The 8,379-nt window shown below is 43.7% G+C and overlaps 1 protein-coding gene across 4 annotated transcripts in view; it reads left to right on the top strand.

Moving 5' to 3' along the window:
• Window positions 1-992: 992 nt before the first annotated feature.
• The window catches only part of LOC144805362 (membrane-spanning 4-domains subfamily A member 4A-like), a 201,056-nt gene continuing 193,669 nt past the window's right edge, over window positions 993-8,379 (top strand). For 3 of the 4 annotated variants that reach the window (XM_078671962.1, XM_078671961.1, XM_078671959.1), the window contains exon 1: window positions 993-1,123. The gene's annotated coding sequence lies outside the window, so the exon portion shown is untranslated. Of the gene's footprint in view, window positions 1,124-1,150; window positions 1,345-8,379 lie in introns of those variants that run through there. The other variant, XM_078671960.1, reaches the window with a different exon arrangement.

Genomic DNA, 8,379 nt, shown 5'->3' with positions numbered 1-8,379 from the left:
ATAAATATGCTGACTATCCGGCGGCATAAAAGTGCCACTAGGCACATCGTAAATGAGGCTGGAGGAGTCCAATACTGAGGAACTCCAGCTCTTCAAAATGTTCTGAAGACTGCCTTCTACAGGACACTATTGTGACTGACTTTGGAAATGGGTAGTCATATCTTTGGGAGAGTAGGTCAAGCTTTGAGGGAGGACTGGAGCTAGGCTTTGTCAGATAGGGGGGCATCCTGGCCCTGCCTCCTTTCTCTAAAGGACTTATTCTGACTCCTGCATGATGGGGTCACAAAGTTCTTTATAGGAGCCATCAATTTATGGACCTCCACGGACCACTTAATCATCTTCTCCAGCTTTGCTCTTGCAAAATGCAAACGCGTCAGATGCACTCAAATGTACTCAAATGTACTCATGATAGACCTGCTAAACATAGTTGTGCGGTCTTAAGATCTGATATCACTTCTTGTGATGTTACTTCCTATGAAATCAGGGATTGTGATGCACTTCCTGTGATTTCACGTGTGATGTCACGCTCCGTAATGTCACACACTGTTATGTCATGTGCCATGATGTCAGTTGCATACTGCCTAACTTGGTTAGTCCCCCCACTTCTTTTCTTAGGACTTGTGCCCTGGGCACTGCGTCAAAGTTACTGAACTTTCATTTTGTGAGAAATTGTTTGGCTGGGGCAAGTAAATACTGTCAGTTAGACCAGAGCTCGTGTTGGACTGGTATGAGGAAGAAGGATGTGGAGGTAATGTCACCTTAGGGAGAACATATCTTTACAAACACCTTTTCCTGTCACAATGTTTTCACCTACGTGTCAAAGTTATCAGGTGTGTCAGTATAATTAGTTCAACACAAAGAAACCAAGACTACGGCATCCGAGTGCAGTAACCATAGGTGTTTCTACAGTCATGTGTCTCAGTCTGGCCAAGGTCCAGTGGAAAATGACAGGTGTGGCTTTATCTGGAAGCCCTGCCTTCAGATGACTGCACTGAAGATGACGGGAGGCGGGAGTGCACTTTAGCACCAGGTAGTCATTGATAGCAGGTGTCGCAACAACCTCCGTGCTTCCTACAGCTGGATCTGCCGGAGTACATTGGTTCAAACTGGAGCCTCAGATAAGGTGCAGTGCTTCCTTTATCTTTCATTTGTTTCCGTCAGTGCTTAATTTGAGCAGGTGGTTCCTGGTGGGGTCCATCGGCACTCATTTTTGGGGACCAGCACTTATTTTTCCTCATTAGACATTTAGCAAGAGAAAGAGAGGGGAAACACTCAGTGAGGACAGAAGAAGGAAGAATAAGACGGAAAGACCATCGCCAAGGGAGAGAGCAGAAACCTGCAATTGTGAGCTAAGTGACACCGTAAATATTTAGTAGTGAATTAAAGAGGCACGAGGGGGATTCAAGCCTACCATCCTTGGTATTCGGTGACCAGACATTTAATTGCACTGAACGTGGGCTCCAGCATTCATTCTTTACAAGTTAAGCACTGGTTTTCAAGCTCCGAGATCTTTACTTAACCTTAAAAAAGGATTTTAGAAGACATTCAGCAAGTATATTGCAATGGATAGGCTGTAAGTAAACAGGAGCCTCTGCCTTCCTCCAAGAAGGACCTTGAAGGACCTGCTACGTACATGTGGATAGTGATTTTTTGAACAATGTGACAAGAGACAGGATTTTCCCTTCGGGGAAGCAGACCCTCGGGGAGAATGGTTCCAGTATGGATTCTTCATTGGAAAATTGGAATGTTGGGAGCGCCATTGAAAACAATGGAAGGCTCCTAGCTTCGAGCCCGGAGCATAAATATTCCAATATTTAACAAACGCCTCATGGAGCACGATGAGATTTTCCCCTCTGGCTCAGTGAGGCTTTTGTTTTAAAAATTTGAACATTCTGCCCTCTAGGGGCAGAATGTTCTAATAGTCTTGGAGCACTCTGTAGCGGGCTCTACCAGCTATTAAAGGCCTGCTTTGGCTCGGGGCTTTAACGATGGATCAGGCATTTAATGGCCAGTAGAATCCGCTCTGGCAGGCCCTAAGGCTATAATATGTGTGGCTCCTTAAACTCAGTGAGTGCGTGCCTAACTTGTAAAAAAAGATAATTGCCAGGGCCCCATGTCAGGAGGCCACTGTAGTTTGCACCACCCATTGCCCAGTCAGCGCTGCAGGTGACATTACAAACACATCTACTCACATCACATTCCTACATGTTATGTTATGTTATGTTATAGAGTGTTTTGTAGAGCGCTCTATTACTCGCGAGTATCCTGGCGCGTGAAGGTATGTGAGGAGAGCAGAAGCCGAAGGCGGTGGGAGCGGTTAGGTAGTTAAGTTAAACAAATGAGTTTTTAGGCCTTTCTTGAATTGGGCAATATCCTGAGATGCGCGGAGGTGGAAGGGGAGTGCATTCCAGGATCTGGCTGCAGTAACAGATTTAGACTGGCCCCCCAGCCTAGCATACTTGAATCTAGCGAGGACCATCCTACACTGATTGGCTGCTCTGAGACAGCGATTAGGACATACATAGAGAAGCTTTTCTCACGTACAGTGGCCCTAACTAATGCGTCGCTCTGAAAGAGAGGACCAGCGATTTAAATAAAATCACTTCAGACTATCCCAGGCCCTCAGAGCTATATGAATGGCTTGGGTGGCAGGTATTTGTCATTTTTAATGTGTATTCAATCAATAAACAACTGTTGTTGTGTTCATCTCTAAATAAAACAAACACAGGCACCATGTGGCAGACTGTCATAAGTGCCGGTGTTGGCAATTAAGTTCGGGTGCTTGCACCAAGTTCACCTGTTTGACCTTAAGGAATCAGAGGCATTAGAGAGGAAGGTGAGACAGGCGACGCTAGAAAACTGCATACATAATCTGCATCTCACAAAGCGCAATCAGTAAATGATAAAATGTAACTATGTACTAGGAATCATGCGCAGTCTGTGTCGCATAATTTACCTCCCTGGAGTGCAACTGGGCTGTAGCCAGGAGCATAAGTTTTGTGGGGCCTGGCTCCCGTGAAAAAAACAGCAGAAAAGTAGTAAACAAAGGGTTCACGATCAACCTTGATTGGGGTTACACAGACGTGGTCTTTGAAATATAGGGATATATTTTAAGATATATCGCTATGCACTGCATTTTCTATTGTATATTTCAATTGTGATATTATTCTCCTGAGGACATTGTTAAAAAATTTGCAGAAATTGTGGCTACTTTTTAACGCACATCAATTATTTTCTATTGCATTTACAGATTTAGATATTTTCTTCCCCTGCAGATATTTAGGGAAATTCATGCAAATTGTTGCATTTTAAGCAAATTTGCCAAATATGAATGTGATTCATTTTGAAGATAAGGGTGAATTGTTTGCTTCTAGGTGAATCACCTTTTGTTCCAGTGACTTAAATTGTAAATATATATCATGTTATGTTAGCTGAATTTATAAAGTGCAAACAATTACCTGAAGGTGCCAAGCGGCTAGCACTGTGGAAGAGGAAAGCAAGGAACTCTGTTAGTGATTATTTAGGGAAGAGACAGGTTTTTAGGCTTTTCTAGAATTAAGTAGGTTAGGAATGGATCTGATGTGGGGCGGAAGCTTATTCCATTCCTTGGCTGTGATTATGGCAAAACTTCTGCCTCCCCAGTTTGTCCATTTATATTTCTGGACTATTAGTTGCCCATAGCCACTGGACCTGAGGTTCCTGCCTGGAAGGTCCCACTTGAAAGATTTTGGCAGAAAAATCTGGAGAGCCTTATAAGCCAGGCAGGGGCTTTTGAATGTGATCCTTTGCAAATGGATTAGGAAATGTGAAAATAAGAGCTGCACATGGTACTATCAAAATCACAATGCTCCCATTCACAACTTTCCGGCTCTGTAATCTGGTCTCCTCTTGACCCCATCACATCATGTACAGGATCTCATTTTTGAGATGCACCTACAACATAAAACATTTTCATTGCAAAGCTCTCTGCTGCTTCTCAGTCAAAAACTCACACTTGAGATTTACAAAATGGCATATAAATTATCTGGTACGTTTTGGGACATTGATAAGTTAAGACAGCCCAAGAGCTCTCTGGCCGTACAGCTGACAGAGTTGCTGTCAATGGAGGAGTGTCAAGCTTTAATTCCATCAGTCTGCGCCATATGTGCAGGTTACACAGTCAGATAGGCTCAGTATGCAGGAAAGTCTCTAGAACATGAACAGTATGCATACTACAAAGTTATGCAAGTTTGCATAGTCTCTGGAAAATACACAGTTTACAGCTTTTAATATATGTTCAATATATTCAGCAGGTCTCTGATATATGCAAAGGGTTCACAGCCTCTGGCTTGTAGACAATATGCAGGCCTTTAAAATGCATCAGTTATCTGATAAATGTGTTCTTCATGCCTCTTGTGTCTGCATAACATACATATAGCATATATGTGGCAGCGCAAGCAGGTGGCAGCATAATGAGATAAATATTGTGGGAGGATGCGGCAATGGCAGCGCTGCTTGCACTGCCGTGTGGTAAATTAATCAACATGATCACTGCCACGACCGGACCCAACCCCACAGACCACGGTGGCCGCTGGAGCCCGGAGAGCACACCGATGTGTGCAGCTAATGCTGTGCTGAGTCTGACTCAATTCATTCCCGGGAGTCGTTGTGCCCAGGACTCTGAGGAGGTGGCCCAAAAACAGTTGTGAATTGCTGCGGGCGGCTCGCCTCGCAAAGAAGTGAGTCAAACAGCAGCCTGGAGTTTAAAATCTGTCACTGACTCCACTGGTGATAAAAATGTGCTTTATCGCTTTGGCTCAGCTATTGCCTGCCCTGTGTTACAGCTGAAGTGAATTTTACAGTCACCAGGGGTGTGGAATTTAATAAAATATCTACTTGTCCATGAGGGAGGTTGTTTCATAAATCTACTTGTCCTGTAACAAAATCCACGTGTCCCTTTTGTGCCTTGTAATGTAATGACAAATTATGGCAGCAATCTCAGTTCCCTTATGTTGCCACGTTTCTGCAGATCTACATACTGGGGCTGAAGGTAGGGGTAAGCAATAGTTCCAGGGTTGGAATGCCCTTTTGAGTCTGTGCAAAACTATTAACTTGAATGTTTTAAGGGTTTTCAACAACTCTTCTCTTATATTTTCCCAGACTGAGAAAGTTTGGAAATTTACTCCTGACAATGGCTTCTTCTAGGGTTGGGAAATATGACTTCTTCCAGGGTTGGGAAAAAAGTTGTTGGACAAAAAGTGAACTTGGAAACCCTCAGATTTTCACATGGGCAAATCTACGAATGCATATTTGCTCATGCTAAAATGCAGTTCACAAATATCTTCTAGGAGTACTATTTCTTGGCCTACTTCTGTAAATTCTTGTTTAGTCACGGACGCTGTATATCTGCACTTAATGCAAGGACATTTATCATGGGTGCACTTTTGAGACTTCCTTTATTAATTGGGCCTCTAATTAGGTCTGGGGTTAACCATGGCATTTATTAAAATTCAGTCTCTCTCTCTCACTGTCTATCAGCTGGCTTCACTGTGAGTGGCAGCATTCTGCTTTTTCACAAGTAGTATATCAGTAAACAAAGTCGTTTTGGTCAGTTCCAGGAACTACTGTGTGCTTTCTTAGACCAAAAACTATTTTTGCTTTTGCCAATGTTTGTTATAATGGTGTGGGCCCAGCAGCTCCCACACCAATACGGTTTTACAAAAAACATGACTAAACAAGTCATGCATTGACAAAACCAAAAGGCTGACCACCAATTTCAGACCTACTGGCTATGCCAAAGCTTGTTTATTTTTGTTTTCCATAATCGTATTAAAAACTGGTTGCACTGATTTTCCATTATGAATATTTTAGGGAAATACTAGCATACATCAACACATTTTACTAAATGATGCTGCAACGATATGTGACCTAAAATCTCAGTAGTTTGGCAAAATGTTTTTTTCTCCTACTTGCATTTCTTTGTGAACATTTTATATCTAAAGCATAGAATCATCAATCTTGCTTTCAGGCTTCTGCACATATTTGCATCTAATATGATAACATTTTGAGAGTATTATGCATAGCCTCATACTGCTTAACTTTGAAAACATGAGTACATATTTTTATACTGGTACCATTGTCAGTAGTGTAGTCCGAGCTTACAACATTTACTTTGAACGCTCACCCTAATAATAAAAGATTTGCATTAATGAACCATTAATAAAAGTTGAACAGGATTAACACATGGACACAAATATTACCTTAACTGTAGACATTGCCTTTCCCTGATCCATAATGTGGTACTGTAAACTAGCAGCCAAAGGGTTTGTGCTGTATGGGGATGGTCCTACTTCTCCCAAAGAAAAAATACACATGAAAACTTGTTGCCTTTGACCCCAAACAATATATCATGGGTGTCTGGCTATAGGAATTCCACATCCCTGAGTCACACAGTCTCATTCTGTCTGGTCACATGTAGTTGTCAGTGACGAGGCAGGCAATATACTTTTTGAAATATTAGCGCCTGCTGATGACTGTAGTGCCTGTTGTGTGCCACACTCTACTGAGGCCTGCCCAGCCAATCAGGGAAGGCCACTTGAGCGCGTGCTGCGCATGTAGAGACTTGTGGCCCACTGGGCATGCCCTTTCAAGGTCTCTGCAACCCCCGGGCAGCCTATGCTACATCTACCCACTGCAAAATGCTTCCCCTGTGGAAAGAGAGGACTAAAATAGATGCACTGCTGGGGCCACCGGAGTTCACCCACCAACGCCACCACATGTCATTTCTGTTGCGTTGTAGCAGTTTTAAGATCTTCTTAGGAGCTTCTTGCTGCTCAAATGGGTGCAATTTCTGATATTTATATGTATCTCTCATCTTCATTGCTTGATTTCACTCGCGAGAAAGTGTCATCATAGGTGTTGAATTACACTCTTAATTACAATGAAATTATGAAAACGTCACACATAGGCAATCAGAAACCTTGGCAGCTATGTGACCGTTGACCTTCAAACATATGAACATATATACCAACCCTTCTGATTCAGGTGGGACAATACCCATTTCAAGGCTCGTCTCCTGCCTTCAGATTCCTGCATGCAATACCCAATTCCATGACGAGCAACAGATAGCAGGGGCTAGTCTTGAATGACTCAGGTTATGCACTGCCAGTAACCTGCTTCTACTAGCAGCTAGTGCGCATCTTTGTCATACTTTTGCGGTTTGCCATAGCAATTTCTCTGTGCTCCTGACGGATATGGAAAAAACATATTTGAATTTCTGATTTCCAATCCTACAGCAGCACACTTGCAAGTCCCATATATGCGGATAGACCTGATGCAGGCTATAACAGAAGTCAATGGGAGAAATACATTCTCCCGATTCCTTTTTAAATCGCCCACTTTCTTCTTCCAAAATGTTGGAATGTATGTACTAATCATGGGTGTTTTTTAGGTCTCGCCTGGCGAACGCAGCGCAAAAGCACTGTCGCCAGCGAGATCTATTCTTGCTGACTTGCCTCGCAAGTGGGACAGGAGATGGGCACGCGCTGGGCGATTGGCGATTGGAGCCTGTGAACACGTACGTACAGAGACGCGGTGTGCACATCTCCCGTCCCCCTTCTGTCCTCGCAAGCCTCCTCCTGCAATTAAAGTTTCTTTTTCTTAATGCGCTTGTGCGCTCAACTTGGGATGTCCTCAACCTAAATTATTTCCAGGAAGCTTGAAAACGAACTTCCGCAATGGACCCCCCCTTAAGTTGTTGCAAACCCCGTGGGAGAGACCAGGCGCACGCCTCCTGGCAAACCCTCTTTATCGATGAATGACTCTGCCACATAACAGCGCGCCTCCTGGCAACCCCTCTTTATCGATGAATTACTCTGCCACATAATGCTCACCTACCCAGAGACAGCTCCAGGACACCGGTCCCCTCTTTCTGAAACTACGTGCAGACACGCAATGTGCACGTGTACGGCGTCTCTTTTACTGAGGAGATGTGCAAGCGTACAGACTCGCGATGTGCACATCTGCTATCTCCCTTCCGTCCTCGCAATCCTCACACAGTTTCACTTCTTAATGCGCAGGCGCGTTCAACTTGTGTTAAAATAAATAAAAGTGACACCTGGAGTTTAGCGGTTGAGGAGGGGCGTAAAATCTATACAATACTCATTTGTATAAACATAATGATAGTTAAAAAAGACATACTTCAAAGTGTCGTATGGTGTTTTTAAACTACCGTTCGCAGATGCGCCGTAATGCGGTGTTTCCACGCACTATTAAAAGGCTTTAAAAGCGGATGCAGAGGGCAGCGATTGGACGCTGGCTGACAACATGCGCTCCACCTTTCATCATGCTCGCTTGAGGATCCTTGGGCTGCGCAGATGTAGCCAGTGCATGAGGGTGAAG

Source organism: Lissotriton helveticus, chromosome 1_2 (genome assembly GCF_964261635.1).
Source record: "Lissotriton helveticus chromosome 1_2, aLisHel1.1, whole genome shotgun sequence".
Lineage (NCBI taxonomy): Eukaryota > Metazoa > Chordata > Amphibia > Caudata > Salamandridae > Lissotriton > Lissotriton helveticus.
Note: the sequence above shows the minus strand (reverse complement) of the source record. Positions and strands in the feature narration are given on the sequence as shown.